This window comes from Dipodomys spectabilis, unplaced genomic scaffold, assembly GCF_019054845.1.
Source record: "Dipodomys spectabilis isolate Male_0828 unplaced genomic scaffold, ASM1905484v1 ptg000009l, whole genome shotgun sequence".
In the NCBI taxonomy this organism is placed as follows: domain Eukaryota; kingdom Metazoa; phylum Chordata; class Mammalia; order Rodentia; family Heteromyidae; genus Dipodomys; species Dipodomys spectabilis.
Window position 1 is genome coordinate 24,884,447 of NW_024870686.1, and position 13,788 is coordinate 24,898,234.

Here is a 13,788-nt window from a genome sequence, read left to right on the forward strand (position 1 = left end):
AGTCTTTGCAGGTTTTCTTGGTGCTGTGGGAAGTGCTATTCCTTCTGTCTCCCTGACCAGGTGGAGATCAAACACATGTGAAAACAATTCTCTCTTTTGTGGATGGATGAACCAAGGCAAAAGCAGCAGAGAAAGAGAGAACTGAGTTTAGACCCATTCCTTTCAGAAGTCAGGCCCTTTCTGCTATTAAATTATATACACTCATTAAGTGGACAGCTAAGGCCATCTCATCAGGGTATGAAGAAGCCACCGGCTGCTCAGGGCGGAGTCCCAGGCCGGGCTCTACTCTGCAAATGCAAAGGCTTTGGAGAGAAAACCTTGCACCATCATGCCACGCTGCAGCTTAGAACGAAAACAGTAGTGATTTCAGTTTTATCACAGACGCAGCTCATTAAGTCAAGGTTTGTTCCTGGTAGAGAGGATAACAAGTGTTAAACCCAGAAGATCATTAGAGGCCCTGAAAGCATTAAGATGGCCCAATTCGAAACAGCTTTTGCATGTGAGTAATACAGGGAATGCAAATGGATGGCACTGTGGAACAAGTCTATTTCTGTTTTAAATCCCCGTTCAGCCATGTTGAGGCTCGGGGAGTGAGTAATCAACTTCCTGCAATCACCATACAATGTTCTTTGAAACAGGTAGATTTTCTTTAGCATTATTGACTTTGTATTATAGAGAAATAACTGTATGTTTTGAGAGTGGAGTCAGACAGATCTACACACGAATCCCTGCCCCCTAGTGTTTTATCTAAAAGCCCAAGGTCTAAAAATATAACTTCCCCAAGATTACAAATTAGTCAGTGGTCAAATGGGCTCCTAGTCTGAAGACTCTCTTTACCCCTGGGGGAGGTACAAAGTGGAGGCTGTCCTAAGCTAGCCCTGGCTGCTTAATGAAGCAACATAGGGCTGGAGACCTATAAATAGAAATATATCTTCCATGGTTCTGGAGGCTGGAGGTCGGAGGTCAATATGTATTTGTTTTTGTACCCTCTCATGGCAGAGACAGAGGTCTTGCTCTGGGAATTTGTTGGTTAGTAAATAATTCAAAGCAAAGTCACTCTGAATCGGCTGGAAACAGATTCAGTCCTGTTTTTTTTTGTCAGCTGCTAACCCTGTACTTTCCCTTTTCCCTGGGAAAGCTATCTCTGTTTTTCCTTGCCTTTCTTTCCCATTGCCTCCTTCCCTCATTACTGTACAATTACTGCAGCCTCTAAGATTGACAACAGGTGTCCATTATGTAAGTGCTATACAGGATTTTAGATCCCAAGTCAAGATTTCTGCTCACATCTTTATGCACCAACAGTTACTCTAAACTACCTTGAGAATCTCCATGGTCTCTTTCTCTGTGTTTGGGTCCTAAATAACGGTGACATTGTGCCCTTTTCAGAGGGATTTTTGTCAATCATTGACTTACCTATAAATATATATCATGTGGTTTGGTGGCTTTGTAGTCAAAACTTATTTCATAGTTCTTTTACCCAGGATACTTTGGGAACTCAGTGTTATTTACAGTGCATTACAAGTCTTTTGATCTTTTGTCAACACTGGTTCTCAAAATGATTAACATTTATTTCCAGCAGGTGGCAGTAGAACACTAACAAAAGGTTGAGCAAACTGCTGTTTGGAATATTTTAGGCTCTTGCAAAAGCAATACAAGTCCCATTCGGGGTTAGATTTCTACAATTATTCTAAATTAAAAAAGAGAACAGGCTTTTTTCTAGGGGTTTCATAGGTATATTGTGTTTTTGCTTCCAGTTATGATCATGTTTTCTCAAGTAAGAAAGCTTAGCTCTGGTTGTATTCCAAATGTGTTTATCTCTGACATGTTGAAAATATAAAAACACAAAAGCCTTTAGAAAAAAATTCCCTTGAGTATTTTGGCATATGCATTAACTTTAATGAAGTTTTAGTTCCTATCTGTAATTCACTCTATCATATTAGTTAATATGAAATTACTTGGGTTACTAAGAGACGTCAGGTGAGAACACGGCATTCCTGTGTTTACTTGCTGTGTGTATGCTCCAGATACATGTCTAATTACAGAGCACTGTCTTCCAAAGGGTTATTTCAGTCTTCCAGAATTACAGCTTATTTCTGAATTCAGCAGAATTTTGCAGGCACAATTATATTTCTTTAATTTAGAGTCTTAGGTTTTAGTTGTCCGTAGCTTCTAGGGAATGTCTTACATAAAACTGGTAGAAAATATTAACCAGACCAAGATGTCTGATCAGATTAACATGTCTAAGATGCCAACAAGCAGTTCCCAAGAAGTGTCTAGTTAAATGTTTTAGATATAGAAGCAAAGATCAGAAGTAGATTATCAAGTCAGAAATTTGTTTAAAGGATATCTCTATAATTTTTAATTCTCTGAATAGTTGATGGGTGGCAAAATACTCAATTACAATGAGTGAATAGCTATGAGTTATGTTATTCCAATACACTTGTGTGTAAAAATGTTTTTGGACTCCTTGGGCATATTTTCTCCTTCTAGACACAAGAAGAATCTTAGCACTGAGGATCCTAGCTCCAGCACTCGTTTTATTTATTCATTCATTCATTTTTTTATTCATTCATTTATTGTAAAGGTGGTGTACAGAGGGGTTACACTTATATAAGTAAGGAAGTGAGTACAGTTCTTGTTGAACACTGTTACCCGCTCCCTCATTTTCTCCTACTATCCCTCGCTCCTGACTCCCCTCCCCCAACTGTGAAGTTCCTTTCCAACACACATAGTGTCTTGTGAGTGTCACGGTTGCATTCGTTCACCTTTGTTGTTTGTGTCTCAACATTTTTGTCATCCCCTTCCCCTCTCCAAATCAGATAAACTTATATGCAAGACGAAGGGCACTGAAATAAAAAACAGTAACAGCAGGGGATAAACCAAAGGGAAAAAAAGAAAGAAAAAAGAAAGAACTGGAAACAGTCCATTAAACAAACCAACCAAAAAACCCCCTTGTTTCCATATCTTGGAGTTCATTTTAATTAGCATCATTTTATATAGTCACATATACAGAGCTATTGAGCTATTGCCCAGCACTCCATTTATCTGCTAGTAACTAGTTTAGCTTCTTTCTCCTACATGTTCTCTGCTGGTGTTCTTATGGATCTGAGTCCTGATGTTTTTCTATTCTAACATCTCTTTACTGCTACTCAGATTGCATTTTTTTATAGATGGTAAATATCTTTCATTCCTTCCTCTTGTCTTAAAATTCTCTCTCTCTCTCTCTCTTAGCTTCTGTGTTATGTACATAGAAAAGGAAGATGATGTGAGGAGTATTTGTAACCAAATACTATAAACATGCTCATAAATAGTTGATATACTGATTTGTTTCAGGGAGAAACAAAGAAGTTGGTATGTATTTAGCACAAATGCAGGTTTTGCTTTTGTCCTGAGTATTTTTGCGCAGCGATGGTTGATGGAGTCAGTGCTGGTGAATAGATGTAGAATTTGTTGACACCAGAGGGCCAACTATGAGAATACAAAGTTGCAATCTAGACTTGGCTTCTTAGAAATACATTCTCCATACGCTACTCATTCAAATTCATTCAACTCAAGAATCAAATTCCATGTCAGGATTATTTCCATTTCCAAACTTCTGGGCTCACATCTCTCACATTCTCTTCACCCAACACTGCATGTCAATACTGGGAGAGTCGCCATGGTGGGTGTAGTATCTACTCTAAGTAATCTAGAGATGTTGTAGAGAATGTGTGATGATCTACCCAGTCTGTGCAAATACCCTTGGTACTTTTCATTGAAGATCAAGTGCTCTCTACTGTCCAGTGACTTTAGAGTGTGGTGATCCCCTTCCCACAACGGAAAGTCCTTGGGGTCAAAAAAAAAAAATAAAGCAGTGCTTATTGGAAACCTTATGCTTTTTGCAAAGCGAGGTCTGTAAAAACTGCCTTGTTCCCTGTGTGGACAGTGGTAGAGCCTACTTTGTTAGGCTGCCAATTATTTCTGTTTTCTTCTTTGATGTTCTTTCAGAGGCTTTCCTTCTGTGATTGGAATTTACGCTCTTAGGGCTGAGTGTTGACCCATGGATGGCTGTTTTGGTGAGGAGGATGGACACGTGGGTTTGCAGGCTAGACACCGGAAGGACAAGTGTGAGAGAGCAGGATGGGCTGAGGGCTGTTGCACAGCTCTCAGGAGGGTTTCTACATACAAACCCAACCCGCTCTGTTGTTACCAAGGTGTATTTATCAAGGCAGGAGGCTAAAACAAAATTCACTAGCTTGCTCGTTTGATTTATAACTTCTAAATATGTGGACATGTACCACCTGGGCCTTCGTTTATCCTCTTGCTCTAGGCCTTGAATATGTTTGGATCAAGCCTACTGCTGGCTCAGGAAACAATATGCTGGGGTCCAGTGGAGTTCAGTGATAGATTTTTTTTTTAAAGAAAGCTTTACTTATGCCCACTTAGATGATCACTGTAGTTTTGCAGCTCACTCCATATGCTAGGATTCTTTTCCATGAGATGATGTCTCTTATCACATGTGAAATTTAATTACACACGGCCTGTGCTTGCCGTGTGAACATTCAGTGCTTAGGGCAACGTGCATCAAAGGAAAACAAAATACTTAGCAAGCCCGCATTGATTACTAACTTTTCAATTTGTAGAACTGGCGAGGGGCAGTTTGCGGGGAAGGAAAGGGAAATATTATCGGGTGTGATTTTGACACCGGGGAGGTGCAGAAACTCAACTTTTCTTCACTGTCCATAGCAATCTTTTGGGCAGTTTACAGGACATCCACACCTATTTGTTTTCTGGCGTGGGACAGAACTACTTTTTCTGTCATTGATGGAGTTACCTTCCCCTTCACTTTGTGCAATGAGTCTCCTGACTACTTCCTTAGGAGGCCATGGATAAGTTCGTGAATTAATCTTTACAGTCTGAAAGACTGTAGCTTCATGAATCTCCTACCCTGGTTCACCTTCGTTTTCCTATCTGAGATAGGTATCTCTATAAGAGTCACGTGGACAGAGTCTTTGTCTTCCATTCTAGTTTCCATTCTAGTGGGAGAACAAGACACCATGCACCAGAAAGTCACAAAAGCACCAAGTCGCAGATGTCCACAACTGAAGAAACTTAGAGCCTAACAAAATGCTCTCAAGGTCATTTAGGGATCAGAAGTTCCACCTGATCAAGGCCTTGCCTGTTTACAGTCAGCGGGAAGCCTTGCATCCTGGCAGGTGGTCTGCAGCTCTGCTTTTCGCTCAGGTTATGCGGTGTCATCTTCCTCTCTCCAGGGTTCATTGTGACAAACACAAAAACATGTCTTCCTATAGAAATATACTTCTAGATGCATTGGCTCTAATATGTATTAGACTCCCTCCATTAACAAAAGGAAAGAAGAAAGGAGGAAGAGAGGAGGGAAGGAAGGATAAGAAGGAAGGAAGGAATTGTTATCTCTGCCACGTGACATCATAGCCACTGGTTATTTCCTTAGATGGCACAATAGATCTCATCAAACAGTGTCTTCATGGAGAAAACCTCAATTAAGCCTTGTACCTCTGGAACCAAATAAACAATCCAAACAACAAAGAATAATATCACAGAGAGACTTATCAAAGAATATAACCTGTACATAACTCATCTTTATTTGCACTAAAAGGAGTCTGTGCATTAGTATGTTATTATTTAATTTTATTTTTGTCCCAATTTTGTTAGAGAATTGAGATTTGGAATTGCTTCTTTGGGGAATTTCTTGTCTTTCTTTGGCCATGGGTATCACTCTGTTCTAAAGCACAATGTCATGTGCTGTCCCATGTAAGCCTAAGTAAACTCCATCTAACTCAGAATATATCAGCATAGAATTAGAGACAGGTTTTGTATCCTTCTGACTCGAATTATACATCAGAACCTGCTTTTTTAGAAAGAATAATTGGAACCAATTGGCAAGGTAGAGCACAGACGTGTCTTACAGTGTCTTTCCTTAGCAAGGGTTGGCATTCTTGGTAAAGATGTTTGTTAAAAATCAACTTGATTGTGATTTACAATGTAAATGCCTCCAGAAAGGTCTTCCTTCCTTCTTTCCTTCCACATACATAACAGTCCTTTACTAATCTTCTCCATTATACCTTTTCTTTACTTTCTACCACTCCCTTATAAGACTCTATGCTCTTATAGCCTGGCCTATGAGTATCACATGACCTGTTCTATGCTCAGTCTGGCCACAGTATTTTTTTTTTATTAGCACATGTCCTTTGTTGAACAATCATTATCTCTTCTCCAAATACATACATCCTTCTCTGGCTTCTGTTCCCATCCAATAAATATTGGTTGTCTACCAGGTATGAACACAAGGTGTTAGTGATGTAGCACTGAATAGAATGAATAAAACAATCCCTCTGCTCTTATGGAGTTTCCATTTCAGTATCCTGTTTAGCAATGATCAGGGAAAACAAAAGAAGAGCAATTAACTTGAGAAGGGAAATAAAAGATAGCAAGTGTGGGGCAGAAATATTATCAATGAAGCCTTCAGTGAGAAAAGTAAGGGTGAAAACTCCCAAGATGGAGATATAGACTTCTGCCTGCTGACACAGAAGATGAATTTTTATAGAATGCCAGGGGATTCTGCTAAATTGTTCCATGCTCTGGTATGATGCTATCATCAGAAGAGTAAAGGTTGATGAGCTGGGACTGGGCTTTGGGCTGGGATGAGGTTTTCTGGGATTTGCAGGAGTTAGGTAATTGTAGATAAGACTTACATAAAGAAGGCTGGGAAACCAGAAACTGAAGATCTAAACACAGAATAATTAGAATAAAGAACACACAAGACAGTCTGTATAAGAAAGCTAGGTACATATGACCATATAACCTGATGCTAAGCAAAAGGAAGCTCAAGATAGGGACACAAGAGATTTTCATCTTTCTTGTTGTTATAATCTACTATGTGATTTTGTTTGTTTGTTTCTTTGTATGTTCTTCCCTCATGGTACAACCCTGTTGTGACTATTGGATTCCGGTGCCCTGCATTTTGTATATACATTTTTCAAATTTGGGGAGGGGAAGGGACAAAATGCTGAAACAAGGATACAGGTTGACCCATTGTAACAATGAAGTGTACAAGAAGAAGGCATGTATGGAGTCAAGTTATATCCTGTGAGTGGAGAAGGAACAGGTAAATAGTCCTTAGGTATTAGAGAGACAGCTAGACTCAAGATAAGAGCTTGGGAAGCAGAACAAAGTAGGTAATGATGGAATGAACAGGTAAGAAAAATAGTAATCAATTGAAATCGGAGTATATGAACCCCATGATTCTTCAGTACACAGAGGGCCACTGTGATGTCCCATGTAGCACAGTTTTATTGGTTACTGTTGCAAGGTACTGGAGATCAGGAGGTGATTATCTACTTTTTCCCAGGATGTTTCTGATAAGGAAACAAGCTAACCTGATCACATGAGATGTTACCAAATAAAGATTGGGGACGAAGAGTCCTATTAAGGTTTGGGTAGAGAAGAGCAGGAGTTCCACAAAGCCCATGATCCTGAGTGAGTGATGTAGATGTGTAGAGTCTCCAGCGTGGAAGGATGGAGCCTTTCAAAACAGCATAACACATCAGACCTCTTACGAAAGTGGTGGCACAACAAAAGAGGTTGAAAAGCCAGAAAGAGGATTTTTTTTTAACCTGAGGCTTGAACTTTGCATCTTGACACTGTCCCTGAGCTCTTTTGCTCAAGGCTAGCACTTTACCACTTGAGCCACAGTGCCACTTTGGGCCTTTTCTGTGATTTATTTGGAGATAAGAGTCTCATGGACTTTCCTGCTCTGGCTGGCTGAAAACTGTGATCCTCAGACCTTGCCCTCCTCAGTAGCTAGGATTACAGGCCTGAGCCACTGGTGCCCAGCCAGAAAGAGGAATTCTTAAGGCCTATCATTTTCGCAAGAACCTATAGATTTAAAGAGATCTCGAGCAACACAAAGGAATCAGGGAAATACCCAGAAATAATAGCCAGGATTTGCTAATTTGGTACTCCTATGTTAAAGGAAGGAGAAGATCATTGGGATAATACCTTCTGGATGAGGGAGGAAATGAATAGGTATTTCTGGTGAGCAGATCCTTACCAGGGAAAAGAGAGCCTGTCAGACCCCTTTGTGAGTCTTGATTGGCAGATGAGATTTCTGTGGCAGCTGAGACCAAGGGCAGGCAGAGCCCAGAGGAAGGGAGATGTCTTCTTATTAGTGGGTTGGGTAATTACCACATCTCTGCCTCTGTGACATTTTATTTTGCATTCAATATAAATCTTCCTGGGCTCTCATTCTGGGATTCGGAGGAGGCTGATCTCGTTCAATATTTTGATTAGTTTTTCTCCCACGCTGAAGCCATTTGTTCCCCTTCACCCTCTCCTTCTTGTAGATGAGGACACTATGTAGTAGTGTGGCAGTATTTTTTTTCCTAAACATTTTGTCCTTTTGTGGTTGTCAAATATTGACCTAGATCTTGTTATAAAGCGTCCCGGAGCTGGCATTGTTGACATTTTCCTTCATTAGTAAGTAATGGAAGGCTGACATTTCCAACCCATCAGCTCTAGTTTGGTTTAATGATAGGAACACAGTTTGGGGATGAGGCAATCTGTTTCCTTTTCTGCTTTTATTATCATGGACTTGCCATGAAACATTAATTGACAAAATGCTTCCTTTAATGGGTGCCTACGTTTTTCTTCAAAGGGAAGGAAAATTATTGATTAACCTTAGGCTTTAAAGTCTGAAAGAACGAAAGATGCCATTGATTTGAGTCCTATGGGATTATTGATTTCAGCAGAGATGGAGTGAGTGAATGGAGATATTAATTTGAGTTCCGATTTTTGCCTCTGATTAGTTCTGGTAGTTACTTAATCTTTTTGATTCTTTTTATTTGTCAAAGTAGAAAAACCACACTATCTACTTTACTGACTGCCAAAAGATGATTGCAAGTTAGACAATATAGTGAAGTCTTTCATAGACCGTGTAGAGCTAGACAAAGATTCATTTTCACATGACATCCTTAATATGACAGGCTTAATCAAGTCAGTTATTTGATCCGATTAATGGAGGGTTTTCTGGACTAATGCGAAGGTAGGATCCCTGGTTGAAGTTGGGAAGAGCCAAGTTCTAGTTCATTGCTCTTGATGAAACTGATGAATGTTAGTTCTGATGTAATTGCCCCAAAACCTCAGGACTAAAATTTCAAAATGGCAATGACAGAGATTTTTTTTTTGGTTGGAAGTTGAAATCCATGAGGCAAAAAGAATGACAGCCTTATGCATCATTTTGATTTTTTTTGGATGAAAATGGGGCAAATTTTGGAAGTAATTGCTTGAAGATCAATGAAAAGTTTGTGAGAAAATTGCCTTGGTTTAGGAAGTCTCTTACACAACTCACCGATAGGCTTGATGCCATTCTAGGCATTAATTCAATAAGAAATTTGGTTAGATAATAAACACTAACTTTCACACAGTGACATCAATATTTATTTATTTATGGGCAGAGTCTCTCTATGTGCCCAGGATGGGCTAGAACTTTCTATGTAGCCCAGATTGGCCTCAATGGCCCAATCTTCCCACCTCTGTCTCTCAAATACTGGGATTAGAGATGTGAGCTACTATGCCTAGCTGCCATAGAAAGTCAACAAATTTTTCACTGTCTCCTTCAGAATACAGGAAGACACTATAGGAAAAATTTAGAAGGCATTCTAATTTCTGTGCAATAGTGACACAAGTCTCTTTGACAGACAAATAGCATTCAGTTAGTTTTTAGCAAGTGTAAGGTGCACCCATTCTGGGCTGCAGAACTAGCTCATAAGAATTCCAGGTCTGACCCCCCAGGTCTTCAGGAGTTCTGCTGCATTAGAAGTGCCAATAATTTGGATTGACAGTAGGTCATGGTCATTGTTGCCTATACTCTGAGACACTTCTAAGTTAAGCTTTTTCCGAGTCAGGAAAAAGTCAAGTGAGGATGTAAAGCCCTGAGTTCAAGTCCCAGTATTGGTGGAAAGAAAAATAAAACAAGCAAGCAAGCAAGCAAGCAAACAAACAAACAAAAATCCTTTCAACCAATGCCTCAGACTTCAATAAAACAAATATGTTCCTGGAATGCATCCCATCTGATTCACTTCAGTCCAATCCAATCCAATTTGTGACTGCCACACAATAAATAGAAACACAAATACTACTTTCTCTAAAAATCTATGAACAATTCTCCCCCCTCCAAAATCAGATATATTTATCAATGTAAGTTTTCTTTTCAGTGTTCAAAAATTATTCATGGGTTTTTCTTTTTTGTTTTTCTTCAGATTACTGAAGGTCTGGATTTCCAGTTTACAAAGCAGGAAAATTTTGAATTCTTTGGCTGGAATAATACACCATGATGTACAGTTTGCATCACACACTAGGATTAAAAATGCATTATACTGAAATTGAATGCTTGAGAAGTAATGCTTATGCTTATGCACTATAATACTTTGATTAATTCAATTAAATCCAATTCATTAGCAACTACATACTGATCAGCTTTGACTCCCTTTTACAGGATTTTCTGGTTAAAAAAGAAACCCACTACTATAATCAAGTCAGTCACTGAAAACTTAAATAATAGCAAAGTAAATGAGAGAATTCAGGCATTGTACTTTGGGACAATTTGATACACTTGCTGCAGAAAGATGATTTTTGCATATGTATTTATTGAAATGTCCTGGGGTTTGCAATACATTTATTTATTCTTCTTTAGTTCCTTTCTTGCTACTGAAAACCGCAATAGCCTCTTGAAACATGAAAGACTATGAGAGAGGGACACCCTATTCATTCTGAGTATCTAGAGAAACAAACTTTAGCCTAAAGCATGTCTGTTTAGGAGAACATTCAGGTGACTGGTGTAGTAATAGAATTGCTGACACTCTGCTCAGAACACAGGCGTAACCATTCTTTTATTATTAGGAAGGCAAATGCAATTTTTAAGATCAAAGTGGACACCTCTGGAAGCTACATTTAACACAAAAGACTCAAGTGTCCACATTCCTCAGAATCAAGAGGACTTAAAGTGGAGAGACAGTAATATTCAATAGGCTCATGCAGTTTTTGACAGGACAGCAGCCACCTTAAGAAAAATGGGGTGACAGGAACAAGGGGTAATCACATTCTGAAAGTGACCAATCCTGTCAGAACCCCAGTTAAGCCAGGTGCTTGCTGTTGAGATAGCTTCAGCCAAGGGTCTGCCTGACAAAAAAATTTCACTGTCACTGCAGCCTCTGAGAAGACTCACAACGATGCCCCTGGAGAGCTCTCTGGTAGTATTTTGATCCCACTATTTGGGGTGGGGGGTGCGGAACTGAGCCCCATTCTGCTATTACAGTGGAAGCGAATAAAAGCCCATTACCGTCAGCCACTATACCAGTATATGTAGAGCCATCATAGAGATGAATTCTAGCCCTTAACGGGTGATTACCTGCATTGGTCGCAGGGGGGTGTGGACCTCACATCAGCTGACATCCTCTCCCTTTCCCCTCCATACTTTTTAATTTTGTAAATACTAAAACAACATTTTGCTTTCTTTTAAGCCTTCTTGTTCATGTCTTAACTTGATACATTAAAAATGTATATATTTATGTTGTACCTGTTTTGAAATACCTTCACGTTGTAGATCGGCTAAAGAAGTGAATGCCTCCTGTGCTTATTACCTCTCTCGCTTCAACCTCCTTTCTCAAGACTTTCTTTTCCTTATTTTTTTCTTTAAAGAAATGTATTTATTGTTAAGTAGTGACACAAAGGGGTTTGAATTCCACCTGTCAGTTTGTGAGTACAAAGCATCTTGATCACTCTCCCCCCATCAGCCTTCTCCCCATTTCTCCCAACTCCACCCATTCCCTCAGTTTACTTAGTTCCACGGTCGTGTCCGTACCTTGAATACTATGCCCATGTCTACTTACCCTTCCTCTCTCCATGTGTTTATCCCCTTCCCTCATCCTCACACCCCTGTCCTACCACACATGTTCTACCTTTCTGGTCTTCATTTTGTTAGACTACAGCTAGTTGTTCAAAGGACTTACACCTTTAGAATCCTCCTCTGTTAAGTATGGTATATAACTTAGTTATACCACATCTATAAAGTCAATATGTTTGTATATATTTGCATATATATGCATACATTTGCATACTTATTGAGCATTTAGACTGAACTTTCACATGTGAGAAAAAATGTGTCCTTTGACTCACTGGACCTGACTTACTTCACTTAGCATGCGTTATCCCGGGATTCTTACATGATTGTCTCTGGGAAAGTCTGGGGATCAACTCAGTTGGGCCACTTTAAATGTTTATTAGACACTCCTTTCCTTAGGTCTGTAAAAACACCTTTTGAATATTCATGATATTTTGGTCGATGCCTTGGGGGAGTTAAAAGGCCCTTAGTCAGTTCTTTTCAAACACTTCTGAGTAATCTGAGCGTTGGAAGAGCTCTAGCTCTAGAAGCTCTGGCTGCTTGACGAGGGTGCTTCATTTTGTGAAGGCAATGGCTTCCCTCTCATTTGATCCAGCTGAAGACCTCTGAACTCCCTTCGCTGCTCCCTGGAGTTCCCCTTTGTACAGACGGAGTTGGAGGAGACACTTTTCTGAGGATTATTACATGTTTGTCAGAATTTAAATAAAGTGAAGGTGTCACAGAAGTGCCTTTTGTATGCAGCTGCTTCTCTACTGCAAACTCCCATGGTTTGCATTTGATGATGAAAAGACAATATATTGATTTTTAATGCAGCTTAAATGGGGCTCTTAACACAAACATTTGTCTGGTACTAATAAAAATATAGTCACTGGAAGTTGTACAGATTTTAATGAGGTCAAAAGGGGCCATATAGACAATCTCTGAGCTAGCTGTTGAACAACTTTTATTGTTATCATTAGTGATCATTCCGTAGAAATCAATCAGATATTGTAATTGTGTGTGTGTGTGTGTGTGTGTGTGTGTGTGTGTGTGTGTGTATGTGTATGAATGCACTAGTATTGGAGCTTGAACTCAGGGCCTCTCACTTGGCTTTTTCACTGGAGGATTGCACTCTACCATTTGAGTCATACTCCTACTTTTGTCTTTTTCCTGGTTAACTGGAGATGAGTCTCATGGATTTTTCTGCATAGGCTGGCTTTAAATTGTGATCCACAGATCTCAAGCATCCTGAGTAGCTAGGATTATAGGCTTGAACAACTAGCATCTGGCATGGAAACTCCTCTTTAAATTAAATTAGGTGTAGGGTTATATCAACCCTACATAAGATTATTTGCTTTGTATATGTTGATTAAATTTTCTACTTGTAAGTTATAGAAACACTCAGATACACTGACTTTTATCTTAAGTAGATAAGTTCTAAAGGGAAGTATAGGCTTAAATTCAGTTTCATATTCTGTGACAATGGCTAGAAAATAAAAATCAAGTAATTTCAGTAATCCCCCGGACAAAACTAGGAAGAACATAGAGAACTGAAGTTGAGAACTTCTAAAAAGCCTGTGTGTGTAGGCCTTCTTCATGCATTCTCTGCAATGTAGGCATTTAGAAAATTATTTCTTTATTTTTTAAATCACCTTTAAGTTAGTTGTACAAGGAGGTGCCATATAAAAAAGTTGATGAATATAGTGAATCTTGACCAGTGTCACCTCCCTTTATATGTATTTTCCTTCCTTCCCTCCCTCCCTCCCTCCCTCCCTCCCTCCCTCCCTCCCTCCTTCCTTCCTTCCTTCCTTCCTTCCTTCCTTTCTTTCTTTCTTCCTTCCTTCCTTCCTTCCTTCCATCTTTCCAGTTTTTTCTTTTTTTTGTGTGTTTGA

General features: G+C 39.4%; 1 protein-coding gene across 1 annotated transcript in view; it reads right to left on the reverse strand.

Moving 5' to 3' along the window:
* The window catches only part of Galntl6 (polypeptide N-acetylgalactosaminyltransferase like 6), an 813,988-nt gene that overhangs the window by 121,049 nt on the left and 679,151 nt on the right, over nt 1-13,788 (reverse strand). The gene's annotated exons all lie outside the window — the stretch shown is intronic.